At 45.2% G+C, this 27,959-nt stretch overlaps 1 long non-coding RNA gene and 1 pseudogene across 2 annotated transcripts; both read right to left on the reverse strand.

The window, feature by feature from the left end:
- Positions 1-12,378: 12,378 nt before the first annotated feature.
- Positions 12,379-21,892, reverse strand: LOC125537355 (annotated as a pseudogene).
- Positions 21,893-22,881: 989 nt separating this feature from the next.
- LOC125538922 lies at positions 22,882-26,584 on the reverse strand. Of its 2 annotated transcripts, XR_007296543.1 has the most exons (6): positions 25,574-26,584; positions 24,293-24,458; positions 24,102-24,208; positions 23,965-24,005; positions 23,531-23,882; positions 22,882-23,138 (listed from the first exon to the last, which is right to left on the reverse strand). It is a non-coding gene; the product is annotated as an uncharacterized LOC125538922 (long non-coding RNA). The 2 variants fall into 2 exon arrangements; XR_007296542.1 differs by having other exon boundaries at positions 22,883-23,138; positions 24,293-26,574.
- Between the last annotated feature and the right edge of the window lie 1,375 nt (positions 26,585-27,959).

The following is a 27,959-nucleotide window of genomic DNA, read 5'->3' on the forward strand; positions in this document are numbered from 1 at the left end:
GTGCGTTCTGAAAGTTTTAGGGTATATGGAGTTATATAGGCAGAAGAAGCACGTCAGGGGAGCCATGGGGGCCCCACGAGGCAGGGGGCGCGCCCTAGGGGGGTGGGCGTGCCCCCCACCCTCGTGGGCAGCTCCCGTATCTTCTGGCATGGGGTCCAAGTCTATCAGGTGTGTTTCCTTCCAAAAATAACTTCTTCAGTTGATTTCGTTTCGTTTCGACTCCGTCTGATATTCCTTTTCTTCAAAACACTGAAATAGGCATAAAATAGCAAATTTGGGCTGGGCCTCCGGTTAATAGGTTAGTCCCAAAAATAATATAAAAGTGGATAATAAAGCCCAATATTGCCCAAAACAGTAGATAATATAGTATAGAGCAATCAAAAATTATAGATACGTTGGAGACGTATCACACACCAGCAAAGATTCCTTCTTCGTCGAGCTTGTCTCCCACAAACCTTTACCGGGTGATGCTTGGTTGGCCCTTGGGGATTTTAATCAAATATACCGCGCAAGAGATAAAAACAAGAGAAGGATAAACCAAAGTAGGATCAATCGTTTCCGTGCTGCACTGCAATCTTGCGAGCTCAAAGAGATTCGTCTCCAAAACAGGCGCTTCACTTGGAGCAACGAGAGGGGAAACCCCACCCTTTGCAAGCTCGACTCCTTTTTTGCAATGCGGAGTGGGACATGGCTTTCAACACACACGTGTTACATGCTTTATCATCTTCCCTCTCGGATCATTGCCCCCTTCTGCTCGCTGACGATAAGGGGCCTAGACGGCCACGTTCTTTCAAATTCAAAAATTTCTGGGTATCTTTGCCTGGTTTCGGCGACGTGGTTCAGAAGGCGTAGGATGAGCGTGTCAACCATATAGAGCCTTTCCAAATACTTCATCACAGGCTAAAGAAAACCGCGATTCGGCTTACTGAGTGGAGCAAGAAATTTTTCTCCAAGGCCAAGATCCAACTTCATGCGGCTCATCTTGTGATCCTCCATTTGGATATTGCACATGAGAGTAGGACCCTTTCCCCGGAGGAACGGGACCTACGTGCTAGACTCAAGCGAAGAGTGGTTAGCTTGGCGGTCCTTGAGCGGACTCGAAAACACCAGTGTGCTAGGTTGACAAATCTGAGGGAGGGCGATGCCAACACCAAATTCTTCCACCGTCGCATTCACCGGTTAAAGCATGCACAAGCTTGGGTGACCGAGCACAAGGAAAAGGAGAAGATCATCCACAACCACTTCTCCGAGGTCATGGGTCGGCCAAGCACGAGCAACAACGACTTCAACTGGGAGGAGCTGGGCATCGAGAGCCATGCTTTGCAAGACCTCAACTCTGCCATCACCGAGGAGGAGGTTTGGGAGGCTATAAAGGAGATGCCAAATGATAAGGCGCCGGGTCCGGATGGATTCACGGGGATGTTCTTCAAGAAGTGTTGGGGAATCATCAAGCATTCGATCATGAGGGTCATCCAATGCTTCGATTCATTGCACACCTCCAACCTTCAGTGGCTAAATTCTGCCAATGTGGTTCTACTGCCGAAAAAGGATGGCGCGGAAGACATCTCTGATTATAGACCCATTAGTCTCATCCACGCCGTCGCTAAAATCATTGCCAAGATTCTCTCACTTCGACTTGCCCCCCACATGGATGACCTTGTTTCCAACGCCCAGAGTGCATTCATCAAAAGGCGAAGTATCCACGACAACTTCATGTATGTTCAAAATTTCGCCCGACGTCTACACAAATGCAAAACGCCCGCTCTCCTCTTCAAGCTTGATATAAAGCAGGCATTCGACTTAGTCAAGTGGGGATACTACTTCGAGATTCTCCAACGGTTGGGATTCCCCCAAAAATTTCGGGCTTGGATTGCCGCGTTGTTATCATCTTCATCCTCCCGGATTATGTTAAATGGGTTGCCCGGCCCACCGGTCAAGCATGGTCGCGGATTCCGTCAGGGAGACCCCATTTCCCCCCTCCTCTTCATCCTTGCGACTGACCCCTTGCATAAGATCCTTGACTTGGCGACGAGGAAAGGTCTCCTCCACAAGATCCGTGGTCGTGGGTCCATGGTGCGTACCTCCCTCTATGCGGACGATGCAGCGGTGTTTGTGGCTCCCATCAAACAGGACATTGACAATCTCGCCTCTATCCTGAGAGGTTTTGGGGACGTGACAGGCCTTTGCTCCAATTTCCAAAAAAGCTCGGTTGTGCCTATTCGTTGCAACCACCTTGACCTTGAGCAAATCCTTTAGAGCATGCCGGCAACACGGGCCACTTTTCCGATCAAATACCTAGGCCTCCCACTTTCAGTTTGGCAACTTAAGAAGATGGATTTCCAATACCTTGAGGATAAGGCGGCCAGAAAATTGGTTTCCTGGGAGGGCCAAAACATCACTACCATCGGTTGTACGACTCTTGTTAGGTCGGTCATCTCCTCCCAAGCGGTGTTCTCCATCACGCGCCTCGTCGTGCCTCAGGGCTGCCTCGATAGCCTTAACAAAATCGAGAGGGCTTTCCTTTGGTCTGGTGCGGACAAGGCAACGGGAGCCAAATGCAAGGTCAACTGGAAGGTGGTTTATAGACCAAAAGAATGCGGTGGCCTGGGGGTGCTCAACACCGACAAATTTGCACGTGCTTTGCGGCTTCGATGGTTGTGGTATGAATGGAATGAGCCCCGCAAATTATGGGTTGGCCTGGGAAACCCCTGCACCGTCGAGGACTTCGAGTTTTTCTATGCTTCTACGACTATCTTGGTGGGAGATGGTGCCAAAACGCCTTTTTGGACTCCCCGTGGCTCCTTGGTCGCAAACCTAAGGATATTGCACCGCTCATCTTCGAGGCCTCGAAAAGAAAGAGTTGGAAGGTCCGTGAGGCCCTCAAGGGGAACGCTTGGATACTCAAGATCAACCAAGTCGTGGTTGTAACCGCAGCCCACATTCGGGAATTTTTCATTCTTTGGATGCTCCTGAATGATGTCCACCTTCATGAACAAACTGAAGATACCATCATATGGAAGCACGCAAACGACGGGATATACACGGCGGCCACTGCGTACAAGGCTCAATTCCTAGGCTTGACTCTTTCCCCCTTGGACCGTATGGTTTGGAAGGCATGGGCACCTCCAAAGGTTAAATTTTTTGCGTGGTTGGCAATACAAGATAGGATTTGGACAGCCGATCGTTTACAGCAACGAGGTTGGCCAAATTGTGGCCTCTGCAAACTTTGCAATAGGGAGCAAGAAACGGGTGCCCACATTTTCTTCAAGTGCCGTTTTACAATTCGGATATGGAAGTCTCTCATTGAGATGCTTGGTCTCGCGCACATAGATACATCCGAGTGGCACACGGATGAATCCATCTACGAATGGTGGGACAAGAGAACCGACAATCGCAACCCCAACCGGCAAGCTTTGGCCTCTCTCACCATGCTTGTCTCTTGAACCATTTGGAATGAAAGAAATGCATGGGTGTCTCGTCATAAGAGTGCGCCAACGACCATTCTTCTCACTGCCATTGTCCACGAGGCCAAGCTTTGGATGACCGCGGGCGCAAAGAAATTAGGAGATATTTTTATGGGCGAGTAATTGCCATGACGTATTTGTGGGTGTTGTAAAACTCTAAACTCTATTCTCTTCTTATTTAAGGACGTCGATAACTACCGAATGTTTGGTCTGGGACACTTCAAGGCCGAACGAGTCGTTCGGTACCGGGTGCTCTATCGATCGAACGATTCTGTTCGGATTGAGAGACTCCCAGCCCGAACCCTGTGAAACTACGGGCCTTTTAAATGGGCCCCCTTCAACCAAACGTCATCAGTAATCCAAAAAGATAAAAAAGACATAAAAAGACCAAAACTTTCTCCTAGCTACTATGAAGCCTTAAACTTAGAATTTGGAGCTGATTTTGAATACAAAAACGAAATTAAAAATTTATCATAATTTGTGATAAACTGCCATCATGTTCAAATGGATCAGAACTTGATGAAAAAAGATATTTGGCATCTGATGTTTATGTAAAATTGCCATGCTAAAAACAATTAACATGCTTTATTCAACAAATTTGCCGTGTTTCAATAATGATGTACAAAAGAAACAAAATTTATTAGGGCGGTATATATGAGATAAAAAGTTTGCTTGTTGTGTACAAAGTTAAATTTGCCATGGTCGAAATCATAAAATTTGCTATGATTCAGACAATAACTTTGACATGTTGAAAAAATATAGTTGTGATGCCGTGAAGAAAAATGTAGAATGCAAAGAAAGAAGTGTATCATGTGTATTTTAGTAGTATTACCATGTTTCATAAAAAAAATTGCCATGGCCCCACATGGAAAGCAGGAATTCCCACGAATGATGAATGTAAAAGTTGGCATGGATGTGAAGTAAATTTTGCCATGGCAAATAAGAAGGAAATTTGCCATGGTCCATCAACTAAATTTGCCATGGCGAAAAAAGTATAATTTGCGATGAGCAATCAAAGTAAAATTTGCCATGTATTTAAAAGTAAAATTGCCATGGCAACTAGGGGTCATTTTTTTGCCATGGCAAATAAAAAGGAAATTTGCCATGGTCCATAAAGTAAATTTGCCATAGTCCATAAACTAAATTTGCCATGGCAAAAAAATTACAATTTGCCATGAGTGATCAAAGTAAAATTTGCGTTGTATGTTAAAGTAAATTTGCCATGTATTTAAAAGTAAAATTGCCATGGCAATTAGTGGTCATTTTTTGCCATGGCAAAAAAAATAAAATAAAGGTAAATTTGACATGGAAAAGTTAATGTAAAAAAATTGAATGGCAATGTAAGTAAAATTGCCATTGGCAATAAAGTAAAATTTGCCAAGCTACAAAGAAAAAACTTCCATGATATTAAAAAGTAAACTTGTTATTAAGATCAAATTTCCATGGCAAGAAAGCTTATGAAATTTGCCATGTTATTTTTTAAATGGCCGTGGATTTTGTAATAAAAATTGCAATGTAAGTAAGAAAACTAGCCATGTTCCATGTCAACATATTAAGATTTATGTATCCATGGGTGTAGACTTTGTTTCATGTACATTTGCGAAAAATGTGAGATTTTTTTTACAAAATCAACTTTGAAGAAAGATTGGCAACTACTCCAGAAATATGCCACGTCAACTTCTCCAACATGTTGCCATGACAACTTCTCATAGCGATTCTATCAATTGCAATTACTTGTAACAGTTATGTCATGGCACCTAAATACAGAATTTTTCCGTGGCAACTACTCCAACATTTTGCCATGGAAACTACTCATATCGGTTCTACTCGGATATTACATGGTAATTTGAGAAAAATGAACTAATCAAAAAATGCCATGGAAATTATTTATGAAAACAAAAGATGGTAGCTATCCAAGATATGTAAAATTGCCATGTCAAATTGATGATAATTTGCCATAGAAAATGATGTTGCCATGGGTAGTTGGGAGAAAAATCGGTTTGTTGCCATGTAGCCCTCGGAAAAAGCATGCTGCCATCCTTAGAAATCTACTACAAAATTGCCATGAAGGTAAGAATCAGTATAGGTTTGTTGCCATGCGGGCATGAATAAAACCTGAAAAAGCATGCTCCCAAGGTCATGGGAGGTCGACATCGGGTCGGGGGCGTGGCGTTGGCCCCGTGTTTGCTGCCCAGATGAGAAGATGGCGTCGGGATCCACCGGAGGCCATCGGACGTCAGATCTGGCGCGCGTCCTCCCCTGCCGAGCAGCACCGCTCGCCCGCTCACGCCTCTGTCGGCCGCCGCCCTTCGCGGAGGCTGCACCCTGGTGCCCCCCATGGCCGCAGCCATCCCGCAAGGCCGCAACCTTCTTCAAATCCGGCGAGGCGCAGGGCCACAACCGCCGCTCCCACCGACGGAGTCCTTCGTCGATGTCCCCGCCTGCCCAACGCCGGTCGTCCCCTCCTTCAAATCCAAGCGACGCGCAAGGCCGCCGCCTGGTGCCCAGCCAACGCCGCATCCCTCCTGCATCTCTCGCCACCATCTGCGCACCCCTTATGCGCCGCCTTCGCCATCTCCGCCTCCGCCCAGACGTGGCCCCGCGTCCGACGGAAAGCAGCTGCCACCATCCCTCGCTCCGGCCGCCGGACGCCTTCGCCGCCGTCCCCGCCTGCCCAGCGCTGACATCCGGTGGTGTGTGGTGTGCTGTGTGGATAAGAGTGGGGGGAACGGGGGGAGGAGAGCGAGGGAGTGGTTCGGTGACTATTGGCTTCGCCCCGAACGCGCTCGCTGGTGATGACGTGGCAAGTGTAGACCGTCAAGATTCGTGCGACGATAAGGAGGGGGTTCGGGACGAGAGGCAAAAAGACCGGACGTTCGGGAGTTTTCGATTCCGTTATTTAATTGACGAGGCAAATCTTATGCCTCCGTTTCGAAAAAAAAAGAACTGCGTCTGGATGGTGGCGTCGTTTACCTAGACACAAGGCGTTGGCTCCCTCGGGCACCGCCATGAGCCCATGATCATGTCCTCCTGCTTGTGCCCCGACTCAATGTATTCAATGAACCCTGAAGTCTCCCAGTATGGCACCGAGTAGCTTCCCGTCACCACCGTGTCGTTCTTCAACTGTGACTTGTCTGGTCCTTTTTTGAAGTTTCAATTGGGTAGCAGGCCTACGCATTAAAGATGCATGGTTATTTTTGCCAAACATATTATGCAGTTAATAAATCTCTTAAACGACGTATACATACAGTTAAATAATTGGATTATCAGGGTGCAAATGAACAAGTTTGTAAAAAAAAGATGGGCACCAAAAGTTCAATCCAATAAATCAAACGGGATCTTGAGAAAAATCATATGGAATATAAATATATGATCCTCTAAGATTACTATGGATTTTCTTTGAATCAAATTTGCCTTGACAGCAGTTCTTAAGGATACTGCACATGAGCTCTTGATGTCCAGCTAACAATCAGCACTAGGTATTGAATCTTCAACGATTTCGATCATACATTGATACGTCGATACATTATCATGTAGACCGCCAACAATAACTTGTCACATGATATTTCGTCAAGAAAGATCACTGACATGGCTAGTCTGATGCACTCCAGTTAGCTCGAATGTGAACAGATAATATTCTGAAGAAACAAATCAGTTGGGCGCCCAGGAAAAATTGTCTCCGATGACATTTTGTGAAAAGCACCTCCCCTTTCTTCCGACAAACTACGCAACCCTCTCTTGTTCACACACAAGTAGAAGAAGTGCAAAGTTCCTTTTCTCTTGTTCTCACTAGTACATACGCACACATATACTCATGCACAAACACTTAATTGATGTCGCAGTCAAAACCAGTCAACGTGACCCATTTCAATCAAAACAGGGTCCAAGTTACAGTAAACCCACCTTAAGCGTTATGAGGGATGAAAAGTATCTGGTTTGAATTGTTGAAGGACGAAAAGTATCCGGTTTAAATAGTTCAGGGACTGACTTTTGATGGTTTTGAAGTTGAGGGACCATTTCTCAACTTTGAAAGAATTCGAGGACGAAAAATATACTTATCCCATTGAAAAAAGTTAAAAATAGACAGCCCCCCTCCAGACATCAGTTTGTGCGCTCTTTGTGCAAAAGGTCACTGACAACAATAAAGGGCAAAAAAAAGTGGAAAAATTCCACCATGCATAAATGCAAGATAGGGGAAAAAGAACATCTACATCTACTAACCGAAAAATCAGGTTCGAGCACTTCCCGCCACAACATGTACTTATTGACAGATTGTGAGCCCACATCAATCTGATGAAACCTCCTTAAAGCAAGTGCAGCTACCTCGTGATCAAGTGGATGCGCCCCGAGCATCTGCTGGTGAACACATACAACATTCACCTTCAGAAACCTCGAATGTGCGTGAATAAACCATACACTGCACAAGACCAAAAAAGAAAAACAACCACAATTCAGATATTGGTGTCGCCAAAATAGAAAAATGTATCATGCACCCAATGCCAGCTGCCTTGCTGTAACATTAACATGTAAAATAATTGAGACACTCCCTCTTAATAAATATGTTTTTTCAAAGCAGCATCAAACATGTTTTCTCACAAACAAATATTGTGACCTCTATGATTAGCTTCACTAGTTTCAATACCTGTCCATGTCAAAATCATTGTCTCCAGATATCCATGTGTGGAACCTATTCACCAATGGGATTGGTGAGGGCTGCGGGAGGCAACCACTTAACCATGGGTTGCCAGCGAAACTTATTGACATGACATACTTTCTTTTAGGCAACTTAGCCTACAACATTTGGCTCTGGATCGCCATTGTCATACAGACAACAGACGGTGTCAAGCACTGCTTGGCCGTAAACTGTAATTCTGTCCAACATAATGTTGTTGTCCTCAATGGCCACGTTTTGGATTGTTAGACACAGGGGCCGCATCATCAGGATTTAATGTCTCCAAATTAGAATCTGCATGAAAAAAGATTTTGCAAAACCGCTAGGCTGCCCTTGATTCGGTTCTGTGCTCTCGTGCTAGACTGAACTTTTTTACATCATTCAGTCCCGTGTTTGAAAAAAAGGGAGGCCAACAAAAAGGACACAAAAACACACCTCTCATGCCAGATTGAACAACACGAGGCCTCTTCCCTGGATTCTGGTTGCTACAATCCTTCGTATAGCTACCACCTGCATCACACAAGGTTCGCATCATAAACTACAAAAAGAAAAACTGTACACTTTCAGCTCCCTATGATATCCACACATTTTACTATGAGCGATTTACATAGCAACAATACCTTGGTCATCAGACATAACAAGACGACGGGCCACCATGGGCATAGTCCTCTGTTGTGCACCTTGCCCCCTGCATCACACAAAAAACACACGAAAACATGACAAAAAAACACAAAATCAGAGCACAAAAAAAAGGGATGCATGACTGACAACCTACATGACTAAAAAGGGATGCATGACTGTCACCCAGCTGGCCACGCCTTAGACACCATCCCACCATTTAATTAGCCTAATTACCGATTACTTTTTGCCTGGCCATTAATTGGATTAACTAGAGAATATCCTGCGCGTTGCTGCGGGAATCGATTGCAATATATTCCAGTGATTGATTGTATGAAGCTTACATAGTTGAATTAATAATATATGAACTAAAGCTAAAAATAAATAGTATATATTGTACGCCCTCCGTCTCAAAATAAGTGCCTCAACTTTATACGAACTTTAGTACAAAGTTGTATTAAGATTGAGACACTTATTTTGGGACAAAGTTCGTATAAAGTTGAAGCACTTATTTTGAAATGGAGGGAGTATTTGATTATTGTGTAGTCAGAAAATATTTTGAATATAAGTGGCATAACATAATGGAAAATCTTTTTCATGCATTTTGAGTGGACCTTTGATGAGGTGGCATGTGTGGTGAGGTGAAAGGTGTGCATGAGATCAACTAATAATGAAAAACTTTTTCTCATGCATGTAGTGGTGGGCCTTTGATGAGGTGGCATGTGTGCATGTTGAGATAAATAGGATAATGGGGATCAACTTTTTATGTATATAGGATTTGACAAATACATCTTGCCTCCAAACACCTGACGATTCTGTTTTTTTAATATTTTTTTAAGATGGACATCAAATTTAACCTTTGCTTTTCATACATACTAAGCCAACAAACACACTTTCATACAAATATTAGTTGCGCAAACCAAGGGTACAACACACACTTAACTTGGTCGCTACAAAAGGTACGCCATTAGGCTAGTCATAGTGGGAGTAACTTAGGTAGTAACATAGCACACTTCAAGAATTTTTTGCTTATGTGACATATATTTAATGAGGAGAGAGATGTTTAGAGTAACATAATATGTTACTGTAACAAAGCGCTTCCCGAGAAAGAATGAGTCTATAAGCTAATAAATGAAGTCATCTATGACACTACTACTATGTTACTTTGCACTATGAAAATAGTAATTTAGACTAGTGTCATATGCATGACACTAGTATAAGTTACTCCCCACTATGACCAGCCTCAGCAAACACCCACTCCAGCTGCATGCACACGATTTCATACTTGACAGCTAACCTAGGATTCCCTTCATTGCAGCTAATGCGAAGCAAGCACACGCATGACCACATCAGCCGCCACCAACACAAGGATTGCAACGCCAATGACAAGGTTCGCCACAGAGACCACCAAACTGACGGATGCAGCGCCGACACCAGCGGTCCCCTGGCGCCCAGCAGGAGGGAGCGCGGCGGGAATGTATCCTGCAACTGCGCTGACTGAAGAAACGAACTGCATGCCCTTCGGCACACCATTCTGCTGGCCCTGTGGTGCGTGCGGCAGTTGTATATCTTGAACTCCCGGTCCTTATCCGCCTGTGGCTGGATTAGCGTCAATGGTGGTGCGCCAGGGCCAAGCGAAGCGAGATGGTCGGCGTAGCCTTGGTGCCACCGGTAGAAATCACATCCCCCGCGTGACGGCTGAATTTGACCGGCGAAAAAACCTAAGAAATGAGATATTCAACGGGATCAGACGAGAACGATGCAGAAACTAGATGCTTACGTTGTGATTCCAGGCAAGGCGCGATTGGCAGGGGCGCGGGGTTACCACCTTGATTCGCATCTGCCATCTCCTCTCGCACTGCTGTACCTTGCTCCCGATTTGGGGATCTGTCGCATATGCGCTTAGGGTTTGCTCTTCGATTTGGGGATCGATTGGTCTAGGCTGACCCTCGTGGTAGATGGTAGCATTCTTAAATTGGGGGTGCCGGAGCGACCCCGAGCTGTTTTCAGTTCAACGCCTCGCGTATTACGAGCTCCGGCGTCCGTGCTGCGCCGGCGTGGTACCTGCAGTGACGCCGCAGATCCAAAGCTACCCCCGGTGTCCACCTTGGACCGCTTCAAGGCAATGCGGAGGGCTAGCTCCTCGTCGAAGTCGAGGTCGGAGCTGGAGTGGCTACCAGCGCTCGACATTGTGGATCGGAATGAGGGAGGGAAGACGATAGGACGGAGCAAGAGACACGAGCGGAGTGAGCTAGGGTTCGGAAATACTGTGCCAACTGCCATGGATAATGCCACCATCTCAAAAGAGGTGCCTAGAAGTTTCCTCAATGCACTCATGACAAAACACATAATCATAACAGTCCAGGTGAAATAGTTTTCTTTTTAGCAAATTCCTCGTATTAACTCTATCATGGAGTAGAAGCTAGAAAAATAACATGCCTCAATCTGCAAGCACTCTTCCATAGCCATTTAAAAATTGGCGTTCCTCCTATTGTGAACAGAGATGGTGGTACATTATGATTGAAGAATACTTGCTCTTTGAACCCTTGCATGTCCATCTATCACGCACTTGAGAATTACTTTGATTCTGAAGAATACTCTGCACCCGAGTGAATTGATTGTAGGCTTGTGTTGAAAAGTTGGGTTGGGTCTTCAGTCTGATTCCAGATATCCACATATTGAATATCCGTCTTTGTATAGGAATGCATCTCTGGGTGCTTGTGTTTGAGTGGTTGATCTAACCAAAATCCATGGCAGAGGAGGATTGATTTGCCATTTCCTAACGCAATTGGAGTTCCCCTTATATTCTTGTAGCAGTTTTAGATGATTTCCCACCAACTTGACCCTTCCATCTTAAATCCAGGTAGAGAATCAGAATAGTATTTCTCCCAAATAAGAGACACCTAGGTCAATGGATCTTTGTTGAGAATTTTTTGAATATTCATCATCATCAATGCTTTGGTATGCGCAGGGACACATCTATAATCCCCAACCCTCCTGATCTTTGGGTTTACACACATTGTCTGAGGCAATTAGGGTAGGTCCAGCAATTTGTTGCCCAAACTTTCTTCATAAGAAATTCCCGAGATACCTATTTATCTTGCTGATAATGGAAGCATGTAGTGTTAGGGTGCTCATGAAGAATATTGCAAGGGCTGAAAAAACTGACTTAACTAGAAGAAACCTTCCATCATATGAAATCATAGTTGAGCACCCAGACAGTCTTCTAATTTGTTGGCAAGTGAGGATAAAATCTATGTTGGCACTGAGAGCTAACCCTAAATATGTGAATGGGAAGTTCCCTCCTTTGCATCCGAGAGCATTGAGGAGCTGTGTGGAAATCACTTCTTGCACATAACAGGGATCATGACTGATTTGTCATAATTTATTTTCAATTCAGTTTGAGCTGCATAGTGTTCAATAAATTATTCATTTGTTCCACTTGGCTTTGAATGACAGGGATTAACATGGCACATTCAAGTCCTGATTTTCAAGTAATACAATACAAAGATGCGATTTTAGTTTATTTCATGTCATCCTTACTTATTCCAAAGATAGTCAATACATTCCGCAGATACAAAATAAACACACGCAAGCACACCAACAGTCTAAAGTGTGAGCTAGCTACAGAAGCAGCCGGCGAGCAGTGTGTGCATGCGCAGCGACGAGCGAGATGTCGTCAAACACAAGACCGCAGAGCGTGGCTTCAGACGTCATGTGGTGGTTCCAGCGTTGGAACACCACGCGCATCAGGTTGGAGATCGCCGTGAAGTGGAGCTCGGCGAGCTTGGACCCGCCCGTGCCCTGGGACTCGTACGACACCTTCAAGGTCTCCTGCCCTGCGTACTGTTGGGTTTCGTAGTAATTTCAAAAAAAATCCTACGCTCACGCAAGATCATAGTGATGCATAGCAACGAAATGAGGAGAGTGTGATCTATGTACCCTTGTAGATCGACAACGGAAGCGTTTGGTTGATGTAGTCGTACGTCTCCACGACCCGACCGATCAAGCACCGAAACTACGGCACCTTCGAGTTCTAGCACACGTTCAGCTCGATGACGATCCCCGGACTCCGATCCAGCAAAGTGTCGGGGAAGAGTTCCGTCAGCACGACGGCGTGGTGACGATCTTGATGTACTACCATCGCAGGGCTTCTCCTAAGCACTGCTACAATATTATCGAGGACTATGGTGGAAGGGGGCACCGCACACGGCTAAGAATATGATCACGTGGATCAACTTGTGTCTCTAGGGGTGCCCCTGCCTCCGTATATAAAGGTTCAAGGGAGGGGGCCGGCCGGCCAAGGTGTGGCGTGCCAGGAGGAGTCCTACTCCCAGAAGGAGTAGGACTCCCCCCCTTTCCTAGTTGGAATAGGATTCGTGGAGTGGGAAAAGAGAGAGAGAGAGAGAGAGAAGGAGGGGGGCGCCAGCCCCCTCTCTCCTTGTCCTGTTTGGACTAGGGGTGGAGGGGCGCGCGGCCCAGCCCTGGCTGCCTCTTCTCTTCTTCCACTAAGGCCCACTAAGGCCCATATACCTCCCGGGGGGTTCCGGTAACCTCCCGGTACTCCGGTAAAATCCCGATTTCACCCGGAACACTTCTGATATCCAAACATAGGCTTCCAATATATCAATCTTTATGTCTCGACCATTTCGAGACTCCTCGTCATGTCCGTGATCACATCCGGGACACCGAACAACCTTCGGTACATCAAAATGCATAAACTCATAATATAACTGTCATCGTAACCTTAAGCGTGCGGACCCTATGGGTTCGAGAACAATGTAGACATGACCGAGACACGTCTCCGGTCAATAACCAATAGCGGAACCTGGATGCTCATATTGGCTCCTACATATTCTACGAAGATCTTTTATCGATCAGACCGCATAACAACATACGTTGTTCCCTTTGTCATCGGTATGTTACTTGCCCGAGATTCGATCGTCGGTATCCCATACCTAGTTCAATCTCGTTACCGGCAAGTCTCTTTACTCGTTCCGTAATACATCATCCCGCAACTAACTCATTAGTTGCAATGCTTGCAAGGCTTAAGTGATGTGCATTACCGAGAGGGCCCAGAGATACCTCTCCGACAATCGGAGTGACAAATCCTAATCTCGAAATACGCCAACCCAACATGTACCTTTGGAGACACCTGTAGAGCTCCTTTATAATCACCTAGTTACGTTGTGATGTTTGGTAGCACACAAAGTGTTCCTCCGGCAAATGGGAGTTGCATAATCTCATAGTCATAGGAACATGTATAAGTCATGAAGAAAGCAATAGCAACATACTAAATGATCGGGTGCTAAGCTAATGGAATGGGTCATGTCAATCAGATCATTCAACTAATGATGTGATCCCGTTAATCAAATGACAACTCTTTGTCCATGGTTAGGAAACATAACCATCTTTGATTAACGAGCTAGTCAAGTAGAGGCATACTAGTGACACTCTGTTTGTCTATGTATTCACACATGTATTATGTTTCCGGTTAATACAATTCTAGCATGAATAATAAACTTTTATCATGATATAAGGAAATAAATAATAACTTTATTATTGCCTCTAGGGCATATTTCCTTCACGTACGCGCCCACGACCAGGGACCCGCTGCACCCGTTGCCCGTGTCACCGTCGGAGAATGAGAGCATGTATGACCGTCCAGGCACAATGCTCACCTCCTGCAGCAGCATGCACTCCAGACCGGCCACCAGCTCCACGGCGCGCGTGCCGTGCGGAACAACATGGTGCGGCATGTCGACGTACTTGACAACCTTCGATCCCGACATGATCATCCACCCTAGAAGAGGAGAATGCTCGTCGTCGCGCTCGGGTTCTCCTCAATGCCGATGTTGTGGATGGACATGCATACATCACTATGCTTTGCCTTGAAGGCCCAGGAGTAGGAGTCCCAGCCGGTGTTGGTGTACACGGTCTGGATGGGAAGCATGCCGGAGTTGGGGGCGACCGACACGTTGAGCTTCTCTTCCTGGGCGCACAACCGAGCGGCGATCAAGGTGACGGAGTAGTACATGTGACGGGTGACATCGAACTACGTCCGGATGATGGCGTCGTTTACCCAGACGCAAGGCGTTGGCTCCCTCGGGCACCGCCATGAGCCCATGATCATGTCCTCCTGCTTGTGCCCCGACTCAATGTACTCGATGAACCCTGAAGTCTCCCAGTATGGCACGGAGTAGCTTCCCGTCACCACCGTGTCGTTCTTCAACTATGACTTGTCCAGTCCTTTTTTGAAGTTTCAATTGGGTAGCAGGCCTACACATTAAAGATGCATGGTTATTTTTGCCAAACATATTATGCAGTTAATAAATCTCTTAAATGACGTATACATACAGTTAAATAATTGGATTATCAGGGTGCAAATGAACAAATTTGTAAAAAAAAAGATGGGCACCAAAAGTTCAATCCAATAAATCAAACGGGATCTTGAGAAAAATCATATGAAATATAAATATATAATCCTCTAAGATTACTATGGATTTTCTTTGAATCAAATATGCATTGACAGCAGTTCTTAAGGATACTGCACATGAGCTCCTGATGTCTAGCTAACAATCAGCACTAGGTATTGAATCTTCAACGATTTCGATCATACACTGATACGTCGATACATTATCATGTAGACCACCAACAATAACTTGTCACATGATATTTCGTCAAGAAAGATCACTGACATGGCTAGTCTGATGCACTCCAGTTAGCTCGAATATGAACAGATAATATTCTGAAGAAACAGATCAGTTGGCCATGTTCATGTACATGTGTTAAACTACTGGACATCCCTCCTTTCACCAACATTAGACGGTTGTACGTCAATGCGGGTTACTATACATGAACTGCCCGACCTGACATGGATCCGTTCCCCACTGGCCTGCTGAACACATTGTTCGCTACTGCTGGAGGCCTGCTGTCCCTTCTCCCGGTGCACGCCGAAAGGAGGGATGGAGAAGACTTGCTTGGCGGCGCAATGATCTGGAACGGTGGTGAGGAACCATATGAAGCGGCGGCAGCTAGGGTAGACGTCTGCCTGACTATATAGTGCGGGCCGGGTAGGTTGTGGGAGGAAACCCCATGTTCGAGTCGTCACGATCCAAAAGAATCGAAAACGGTTCATTAATTAACACGTCCGTTAATTATTAATTAATGACTCATTAATTTTTCCTGAGCAGCAAAAATATAGACAACGTGCATAGCTCTGTCCTCGGCTCGGCTCAATCCCGCAACCCGCGGCGCGGCGCGGCGCGGCGTGACGAGGCGAGCGAGGAGGAGGAGCACGCGTGTAGGTATCTTCTTCTCATGCTCATACAAGTGGTAGAAGAGCTCACCTTATAAAGAGGTGCAACTCTCTCTCAACTTCCGGGGTGGGACTAAAATTTAGCCTCACTCACTCCACTCACATGTGTGCATGAATGAGCCAAGAGAATTTCAGAATTTTAGTTGGGCTTTGGGCCAAAGGCCTAGTAGCAAAATTCCAACAATCCCCCACAAAGTCTCATTGGCACATCTCATCATTTAGTTCCAAAACATTGTTTATATACCGGAGCTTAGTGAAGACTGTGAAGTTGAACTTCCACTTAGAGATTTATGCTACACTAGATCACAACTTGAATAGTGGACTATGCCTTGAACTACAAGTTTTCTGCGAGACTAGTTTCACACAAATTCTTGACCGATACTGGGCTACCGCAAGGCTTCCCCGCGGGTGGAGCGTATACGTCATACTCCAGGGCCTTTTCATGAATTTATTAGAGAACACTCAATTCTCACAGACTGCGACATTAACAGTCAAATTCATATAGGTGTGTTCCTCAAAAGATGTTCTGCAGGACAACATCTCAGCTTACCCGAATAAGCCACTTGGAACACATTAAGATAAGTATCAACCTGCCATGCAGATCAGGAGAGTATTGCATCTTCATGGAGTGGGATAGGTAATATAGGGATACTCTCCTCCCAGCTGACCAACAACTTGTCTCCCACTTCTACTTCACGGGATCTCCGATCACATAGAGTGGGTTACCACTATGGACAACTCATGTGTTGGGTCTCAGACCCCTCTCCATCGATGCATTATCTATCACATTGCGTGATAGACCCTTTGTGAAGGGATCTGCCAAATTTTTCGATGTTTGGATATAATCCAACGTAATAACTCCGGAGTTTCTCAATTTTCTGACAGATTTCAGTCTCCTCTTCACATGCCTTGAGGACTTCATATTGTCCTTTGAACTGTTTATTTTGACGATCACAGTTTGATTATCACAGTTCATCAGGATAGGGGGTATTGGTTTTTCAACCATAGGTAAGTCCATCAAGAGTTCACGAAGCCACTCTGCTTCAATAGTGGCAGTGTCTAATGCTGTGAGTTCTGCTTCCATAGTTGACCTCGTTAAGATGGTCTGCTTGCAAGACTTCTAGGAAACAACGCCACCACCAAGTGTGAAAACATAACCACTTGTGGCCTTAATCTCATCAGCATCAGATATCCAGTTTGAGTCACTATAACCCTCCCGTACCCTTGGATACCCGGTGTAGTGAATCTCATAGCTCGCGGTGCCTTTCAAATAGCGCATAACTCTCTCAAGCGCATGCCAATGATCATCTCCCGGTTTTGACACAAACCGACTCAGCTTGCTCACAACAAAAGAGATGTCAAGCCTCGTGGCACTCGCCAAATACATAAGCGAGCCAATAATCTGAGAATACCTCAGTTGATCTCTAGCAATCTGTCGATTCTTTCGAAGCAACACACTAGCATCATATGGAGTTGGAGAAGGCGTGCAGTCCAAAACGACTCAAGACCTTTTCCACATAGTGAGACTGAAGCAGTGTGATCCCACCATTCTCATCTCTCAACAGCTTGATGTTTAAGATAACATCAGCTACTCCTAGATCCTTCATCTCAAAACAACGAGATAAGAAATCCTTAACCTCCTTGATTAAATCAAGTTTGGTTCCAAAGATCAGTATGTCGTCGACATACAGACAAAGAATAACTCCTTCACCCCCACCATAGCGATAGTACACACACTTGTCACCATTGTTTACTACAAAGCCGACAGCAGTTAATGTTTCGAACTTCTCATGCCACTCCTTAGGAGCTTGTTTAAGGCCATATACAGACTTTAGTAACTTGCACACCTTTTCTTCCTGACCAGGTACTACAAAACCATCTGGCTGATCCATGTAAATTTCCTCCTTCAACTCTCCATTGAGGAAAGCTGTCTTAACGTCCATTTGATGAACGAGAAGACCATGTGAGGCAGCCAGTGATAGTAGCACCCGAATTGTGGTCAGTCTAGCCACGGGTGAGTAAGTGTCAAAGAAGTCTTCACCTTCTTTCTGGGTATAACTCTTGGCCACAAGCCGTGCCTTGTACTTTTCAATCATACCATCAAGTCTAAGCTTCTTCTTGAACACCCACTTACATCCTACAGGTTTGCACCCATAAGGACGGTCGGTGATCTCCCAGGTACCGTTAGCTAAGATGGAATCCATCTCGCTACGTACAGCTTCCTTCCAGTAGTCAGCATCAGGAGATGCATAGGCTTCTGAAATAGTCCTGGGTGTGTCATCCACTAGGTACACAATGAAATCATCACCAAAGGACTTTGCAGTCCTCTGTCTCTTACTCCTCACAGGAGTTCCATTGTCACCCTCAACAGGATTCTCAACGTGTTCCATCGCAATGGTGGGTTCAGGAATTACAGTGAATTCCTCACTAGATGGAGTAGGTATCTCCTGATTTGATGAACTCGACATATCCTTCATAGGAAATATGTCCTCAAAGAAAGTTGCATCATTCGACTCCATAATCGTAACAACATGCATGTCGGATACCTCAAATTTTATTATCAAAAATCTATAGCTGATGCTATGAAAAACATAGCCCAGAAGAACGCAATCCACGGTTTTTGGTCCAAGCTTGCGCTTCTTGGGAATTGGTATATTGACTTTCGCCAAACAACCCCAAGTACGTAGGTAAGAGAGTTTCGATATTTTCCTTTCCCATTCCTCAAACGGAGTCATGGTCTTATGCTTTGTGGGAACTCAGTTTAGGACATGACACACAGTCATTAGCGCCTGCCCCCACCATTCCTTGGAAAGACCCGATGTGTCTAACATGGTGTTAACCATATCAGTTAGAGTTCGGTTCTTTATTTCGGCTACCCCATTTGACTGAGGTGAGTAGGGAGGCGTCATCTCATGGATTATACCATGTTCCGCACAAAACAGATCAAATTCATTGGAAAAATACTCTCCACCACGATCGGACCTAAGCCGTTTAATTTTTCGATCAAGTTGGTTCTCTGCCTCAGCTTTATAGTTTTTGAAGAAAGTTAAAGCCTCATCTTTTGATTTCAGGAGATACACATAACAATATCTAGTGGAGTCATCAATCAACGTCATGAAGTATCTCTTTCCACCTTTTGTCAACATGCCATTCATCTCACAAAGATCAGAATGTATAAGCTCTAGTGGCGCCAAGTCTCTTGCCTCTACAGTCTTATGGGACTTGCGAGGTTGCTTTGCTTGCACACATACTTGGCACTTAGAGCCTTTGACAGTAGAGATTTTCAGAATTAAATTCATATTGGCTAGCCGCATCATGCAACCAAAGTTAATGTGACAAAGTGGTGAATGCCAAATATCAGACTCATTGTTGTGGCAAACATTATTAATAACTTTAGTGCAAATATCTGACAAAGACAGGCGGAACAAGCCTCCGCTCTCATAGACTTTTCCAACAAATTGTCCATACTTAGAATTACAACTTTATTGGATTCGAAAACTAACTTAAAACCATCTCGACATAAATGGGAACCGCTAACGAGATTTTTATTTATGGACGGCACATGATGAACGTTCTTCAGACGCACAGTCTTCCCCGAAGTAAACTTCAGATCGACCGTACCAACACCTCGAACGATGGCATGTGACCCGTTCCCCATCAGCACGGGTGAAGTCCCTGTTGCCTGGTAAGAAGAAAACATGGAGGCATCAGCACAAACATGTACATTGGCACCGGTGTCAATTAACCAACCAGGGGATTGAAATACTGAAAGTATGGTAGGAAAAATACCGTACCATGATTCCTTCATATCAATATCACCGATGACAACATTAGCGGACTTGCCGCTCTTCTCATGTTTGCGCTCCTCAAAGCGGTTAGGACACTTCGGAGCCCAGTGATTAGGATCACCGCAGACATGGCAAAGTCCCTTCCCCTTCTTATGAGAATTCTTCTTGAAGTTGGTAGAATGTGATGGCTTGTTCTTTGTATCAAACTTGCCTTTGCCCTGAGTTTTGTTCTTATTGTTTTTGAACTTGTTGGGCTGGGAGTTCTTCTTATGTACCATGTGGGCACTAGAACCTCCCTCAGCAACTCGAGCACGTGTGTCCTTTGCTCTCGCCTTCTCTTCAACATCAAGAGTACCAATGAGATCCGACTCCTGTCTCTTGTATTTCAGGGAAGTAGCAAAATTGTTCCACGAAGGTGGAAGCTTGACAATGATGCCTTGGCAACAAATTTGTCCGGCAACACACACTTGAAGTACTCAAATTCTTTTGCGAGCGACTGTATCTCATGAGCCTGCTGTACAACAGGACACTCATCAGTCATCTTGTAGTCATAGAATTGCTCCATGACGTACAACTCGCTGCCGGCGTCCGAGGCACCAAACTTGGCCTCGAGCGCAGCCCACATGTCCTTGCCGTTGTCAAACGACATATACGAATCCACAATGGAGTCATCAAGAACACTCAGAAGAGCGCCTTTAAAGAGGGTATCGATCTTCTTGAAAGCTTCCAGCTGTGCTGGATTAAGATCACCCTCAGGCTTGCCCTTGGTGGCGTCATAGCAGCCCATGGTCTGAAACCAGTAGACTGCTCTCGTGCGCCACCTCTTATATTGCGCCCCCTTAAAGGCAGGCGGCTTCAGATGCACAGCAAAACCACTTGGAGTAAATTGCCTATAATCAGGTTTTTGGATTTTTGGAAATATGAGCAAGTTACTACGAGACTTAATCCGAATAATTAGAAGATAGATCATGACTACAGTAGCAGAGATTAAACTAATCATGTGAACTAGCATAGCAGATGAACAGATCACATCTAGGGCATGTACTAGAAACATGAATTCTACCACGATCTCGAACATGAAGGATAGAATCACATACGGTGCAGCGGGAGCAGCACCGCCGGCGTTGATGTTGTCGCCCATGTCGTCGAGGATGAGGTTGCCGAGGTCGGGGAAGAAGTCGTCGTTCGTGAAGTCGTGCTGCTAGCAGTCGCGCGAGTGCGCTCCCCAAAAACCTGATCGCCCCTCTCCCGTACAGGATCACGAGAGGCGGGGTTCCGGAGGCCTGCTGTCCCTTCTCCCGATGCACGCTGAAAGGAGGGACGGAGAAGACTTGCTTGGAGATGCAATGATCTGGAACGGTGGTGAGAAACCATATGAAGCGGCGGCGGCTAGGGTAGACGTCTGCCTGACTATATAGTGCGGGCCGGGTAGGTCGTGGGAGGAAACTCCACGTCCGAGTCGTCACGATCCAAAAGAATCGGAAACGGTTCAGTAATTAACGCGTTTATTAATTATTAATTAATGACTCATTAATTTTTCCCGAGCAGCAAAAATATAGACAACACGCATAGCTATGTCCTCTGCTCGGCTCAATCCCGCAACCCGCGGCGTGGCGCGTCGTGACGAGGCATGGCGTGGCGAGCGAGGAGGAGGAGCGCGCGTGTAGGTCTCCTCTTCTCATGCTCATACAAGTGGTAGAAGATCTCACCTTATAAAGAGGTGCAACTCTCTCTCAACTTCCGGGGTGGGACTAAACTTTAGCCTCACTCACTCCACTCACATGTGTGCATGAATGAGCCAAGAGAATTTCAGAATTTTAGTTGGGCTTTGGGCCAAAGGCCTACTAGCAAAATTCCAACATACACTTGGTCATATAATCAAACATGGCGCCTTTGATTGTCAACCCTCGTGGGCACAGTAAGAGAACAACGGCGTGACATCATAGACGCACGTGCATAGCCGTGCGTCTATAATGCCACGCTAATAGATACCTTGAGTCATAGGACCATGCTAATAGATACCTTGAGCCATGGGCCTCCCCGCCGACGAGGCCAGCGATGATGATGATGAGGCATTGGCCCCGCAGTCGCCGTTAGCTGCCAATGGTTCGCCCATGGTGGACACTCAACTGGCTCACATGAGCATGGGTGCGAAGGAGAAGAGGCAAGCAGGAGATGGCAAGATGTGTTGCCTCGGCGTGGTCCACGCCATCCGTCGTTGCCAGCACTAACATTGCCTCCTCACCCAATCTGCGCTTGGCTCTTTGGTAGATGTTGCAGATGCCTCGCTCTTCGGCACCATGCGGCTGTTTTTAGAGATCCGCTTCGGTGTTCCTGATGTTTAAACAGTACAAGGATCCGGGTCTATTGCAACAAAATCGTTCGTCGCAATACATACTGATTTGTGGTGATAAGTACCTATTGCCACAAAACGACTTTCGTTGGCAGTCGTTGCGACTGGACACATGGTAATAGGTTGTTGCCACAAAAAAGAAAATGTGGCAATAAAGTGCGCTATTGCAACAACCATGTGGGAAAGTCGCCACATGGTTTTCCGCGGCAACACTCACCTGATGCCACAATTTGGTTTGTGGAGATAGCTTTAATGCAACATGTAACTAATCGTGGCGACTAATAGCTCGTGGCGATAGACATTTGTGGCAACAATCTATGCCAACGACGCTTGTTTCATAGCGCATACTCTTCCATGGCAATAGTTAATTGTGGCAACAATATATGGCAACAATCCTTGTTTTCGTGGTAGCAGGCATTTTGCCACGAACCGTTACACTTGTGGTGCTAAACTTATGGCAACAAATATTTCAGTCGTCGAAACAGGAAATTGGAACACAATCGTTTTGATGTGATAAATAGGTATCACAACAAGTAAACTATTCATGGCAAAAAACTATTGCGACAATTTAAACTTTTTGTGACGATACTCTGTTTCAACAAAACTTAGTTCGGTAGCACCAAATAGTTATCACAACGATCAAAATGCTTGTAGCGAGAAGCTACTGTAACAATGCCAACTTTTCATGGCGATACTCTATTTCAACCAAAAGTTGGTTGTGGTAATAGCCCATTGCAACCGTAAAAAAATACAGGCATTCAATTACAATATTCCAAACCATACATATAATATGTACATTCATAAATTCATAATTCTCATAGCAAATATCCATCAAATGAAACTCAGATGTAATTTAGCCATCCTAATTAAGTGCCAAACTAAACTGTCCATGATCTAGAGTCCAGTCCAGCTAGTTCTTTGGATCCTGCAATCAAGAAAACAAAAAAATAGTTCTAGTTAATGAGTCCAAATAACTTATGCCGTACAATTATTCCAACCCCATTGTTAAAAAAATGTCATCAGACTAACTGAAGTAACACTGTCTCAACAAGCATATGACTGAGCGATCAGAACAATTTTACAACTGTAAATGTCTAAAGCCTAAGTACTAAAAGCTTCCGATGTGACTTAAGTTGTGATTTGATGTATAGTTTCAGTTAAGTTCATGTCCCTAGCTAGCACATATTCATTTTTTGAAGTTGTGCCTTGATGCAGCAACAACACATGGTGAAAAAGAAGCAGCAACTAGCTAATTATGAAGGCCAATGACGTATAAAATGCAGGTGAACATGAAGAGAAAGCAAGGCTGTGACTTACCATTGCTTTAAACATTCGAGAATTCCTCGTTGCAACTTGTATGAGAGCATTTGAAGAAATAATAGTTGGCCTTGCAACTGGAGTCTTATTAGGAGTAGATCTATGTAAAAGAGTATTTTGCAAGTTTGGATACTATTTCCTTTGTTAATCCTCTTCGTTAGCACCTGAAAATAGAAGTGCACTTTTAGCAATGCAATTAAGCAACATAAATCTTACAAGGTCGCAAGCATATGAATGTAATCAGCTGTTGGGTTCCCATCTGTTGGCTCAATTCTGTAAACTTTGCCATCATGTTTTTTTTTTCAAATTCTAGTCTTGATCTTCGCTCCTCTTCTCTGGTTTCCAAGTCTCTCTGCAAATAGTATAACAATGAGATGCTTGACACATGGAAGTACAGTTAGCATCGAAGCATGCATATTTAGTTAGACTCGTACCTTCTCAAAAACTTATTTGTGAGTATGATTTACTCGAGTTCCTGTATAAGGATTAACGGTTTTGATGATTAAGCAATCAAGGATTTTATGCATAATAGCAAGTGTTAGAGATAGCTTAAATGTCATAATTTTTTTACCAGATCTGTGTTGTCCACGTTGGTTTTTGTAAGCTGTTATACTTTCCATCCTTGTTTTTTTTGGCAAATACTTCCCATCCTTGTTACGGGAAAAAATCCTTTCTTTACTGAACACAAAAACAATTAAGCGACTTAGCATTATCAATATGCACCATTCAGATAAGTCATTAAGAATTAAGGATGTTGTGTACCTTGCAGAAAGGAGTAATGTGCATCATCTCTTTCCTCTTAAGCGTGCACATTACCTGACGCATCCCTAGCTATTGAAGTGAACATAAATATTATTATCAAGTTGCCGTGTATTGTACTCAATCTGCTATTAGCAGGATATTGCGTTGAATTCATCACCGTGCCCTTCTGTAAGTAATATCATAATTTCAGTCAATTTCAGAAGAAATGTGGTACTTAAAGCAGGTATAAAAAGTGACCGGAAAAATATCTATTCAAGTCTATACAGAAGCTGTTGTAAGCAAAAATAAGCTAGGCTTTAGAGATTAAATGAAATCAAATGTAGCCTGAATGTGGTAAGCAAACTACCAAGGTCAAATACGCTGAATGTGGCAGTATGGTTCAGTATAGGACAGTGGTTCTGATATTAACTTGGTAATATTTTACATAGTCAAAAAGAAAACTTGAGACTATTTACACAAAACGTGGGGCACTCCAAAATACAAAAATACAGGAGTTGTGGTCGTGGTCGCAGTCGCCATGGCCAGGGACGAAGCTAGACAAAAACTACTATAGTGTCAGCCTTCATTGCAAAGGGGTCAGCATACGTATATGGACAGTAATTAACACAGATTTATGAAGAAATTACAAGATATGACTTGTGTCAGTTGACACCAGTCCCTGGCCATGGCATACACCCACATAGGCCAACTTGACACCCACATAGGCCAACTTGACAGGGAAACATCAATACATTCGTACGAAATAACACTATTTAGTGCAGCCGATGATGTTTGTCTACTTCTCTCAGTCATAGAAAGACACAAACTACTGCAGTATATGTACAGCCGAGGATCACTAGCCAGTGTACAGAAAGAAACAAGATTCAGTAAACGCAACGTTTCAGTTACAGAAAGACACAAGATTCAGTAAACTCAACGTTTTAGTTACAGAAAGAAACAAACTACCTGTGTATGTGCAGCACAAGCAAGACATCTTTAGTATCCTGGTCAGTTAATTTTATAAATAGCATTCTTTCCTGTTCCATAAATGCTATTGAACATTACCCATGGAATATTACTATTGGACAATACCCATGGAAGAGTACAGCAACAAGCCAACAACACTAGTAGAAATTCAACTTCAAGCCAAGTATATCTATATATCTACAAGCGTAGCAGTAATTGTAAAGCATCAAGCAAGTATGTTGGTGAGGATCTTGGATCCTTTCACTTGTAGTTGCAGTGACATCTTCAGATCTTAGGTTCTTGCAGGAGAGGAAAGGGAGCTGTGAGGATGTAGACCATGCGGAAGTGGACGACGACGAAACGATAACTTCGATGGCAAGGGAAGCGACGGAGGAACATCCTCTTCAATGCGTGAGGGAGTGGCTATGGTCGCCGTGGACGGCATTGACAGTGAGGAGTGCTGCACGGCGGTTGCATCCTGGGGGTTGTTGTAGTAGGAAGGCCAGGCAGGCAATTGCATCCCGGCGGCCATGCCAGAGGCGAGGGTAAGGAGTGTTGCACGGCGGCCGTCCGTGTGGTTGTTCTACGATAGAAAGGGGGCGCTGCTATGGCCATACCACCCACCGCCTCCTGCTGCCCCTCCTCCTCGTCTCCCCACGACCGCCCCCACCCCCACCGCCTCCGCCTCCGCCTCCGCCTCTGCCTCCTCCTGACCGTCGCCACCACCACCAATTTCTGCAGCCCCGCGCGCATCCGCTTCGTCTCTCGCCCCGCCCCTTCCCAACGGAACCCCCCTCCCGGCCTCCTCCTCGTCCTCCTCCGAGAGCGCCCCCGATGTCGCCGGCGAGGACACTGGACACCTACGAAGGGAAGGATCTAATGACCGCAGGGGGCAGGGAGGTGGAAGAGGGCCAGGACGAGCAGTACGCGTTCGAGATGGAGGTGCGGAAACTGTCGGGGAAGAACCGAAGAAGAACCGGCGGCTAGTGCGCGCGCGGGTGCGGGTCGGCGCTCCGCTCGACGTCGTCTGGGCCATGCTCACCAACCACGAGGGCCTCGCCGGCTTCATCCCCGGCCTCTCCTAGTGCCGCCGAGGACGCAGCCTTCGCTCGACTCTAGGCGCTGCGCTGCACGGAGGAGATTTGGGAGAAAGGAATAACTTGAGGCAGTGTATGTTCGATGGACTCCGGTGTGGTCTGCAGTGTCGACGCCGTCATGACGCCGTGAGGACGGAGGAACCAGGACGAGAGAGCTCAGATCTGATCTACGATTTGGTGAAGAGAAATAATCGGGAAAATCTGTGAGGGGTGTTTAACGGGGAGGTTAAGAAATTGTGGCGGTAGAGACGACCAAATTATTTGGTGGGAAATTAAAAAAAATGGAGGGAGACTGAAGGCTTTAGCGGGAAGGTTAAAAATTACTTCCCTAAAGCAGAGTACACGCTTAATTATTTGTTTGGAAAGCAGTGTTTTAAGGAAACATTTAGAATAATGAAATAAATTGAAAAAAAATCAAATCAATATGGAATATATCTGCTGCTGAAAATAATATTACTAAAATTTGTTTGTAATTTTTCTTTCGCTGACTGGCCGAGATAGATGTTCGCGTCGTTGCGAATCGTACATGATGGTGTGCTGGCGGGGAGAGTATGTAGTCGACACAGGAACAACAGCCGAGACGGCGAGGGTAATGGAGATGTTGTGTTCTGCACTCATTGGTAGAAATCGTATGTCACCCTCGCTTTACTCTTGCCTTGAACATGAGTAGATATGGGGTGATGAGACGGTCGATCTATGTCGGTCCTGATCTCACAGTTCGATCTTGTGATGGGGCGGTAGGACGGGAGATGGCAAAGAACACGAAGGACGTGATGGAAAATGCGCGCGCACACACATGCAATAAACCCCCAATGGATCGACCGCTTTCTTCTTACCGGTCGGTCCGCAAATCCAATAGAATCGAATCCAAAGAAGACCCAGCTACACATGGAAATACCTACACCAAGAACATATATAAATCATCTCCATCGAAGGTCTTGTGGTTTCCACACGTATTGGGGGGGATAGAGCCATAACTCATCTATCTCCTCATCATCGTCTCTGTCCCAGATCAACAAGTAGTTTATACACATATATAGGGAATCATCATGTTAATCATACAACCAAAAATCAAATGCCACCACATATATTCAGCATTTTCCAACTAGCAAACCCTAGCTAACCATAACAGGCGATCCCAGGCTACCAACTCACCGGGGCTTACAGTGCAAACTCGATCCAATATAATCCAATCCAAGGAAGATCCGACGACCACGCCGAACTAGAATCTCACATGGAAAGATTGATACTAGAATTACATGGGAGAAAGAGTAGTTGTCAGGGCATACTAGAACCTTGCATGGAAATTCCAATACCAAGAACATATATAGATCATCTCCATCGAAGGTCTTGTGGTTTCCACACATACCGGGGGAATAAAATCAAATGACACTACATATACTCGGTATTTTACAACTAGAAAACCCTAGCTAATTGTAACCGGAGCTCCCAAGGTACCAACTCATCGGGGCTTCTAGTGCGAGGACGATGCCGACCCAATATAATCCAATCGGAGATCCCTTTTTTGAGAAAGAGGGCATGTACGTCTAGTTTGTCTACATAAACCATGTCTGAATTGAAGTTGTGCACTCATCAGAAGGTCCTGATAGAGAATACACTTTCTG

The sequence above is a fragment of the Triticum urartu genome, chromosome 2 (genome assembly GCF_003073215.2).
Source record: "Triticum urartu cultivar G1812 chromosome 2, Tu2.1, whole genome shotgun sequence".
Lineage (NCBI taxonomy): Eukaryota > Viridiplantae > Streptophyta > Magnoliopsida > Poales > Poaceae > Triticum > Triticum urartu.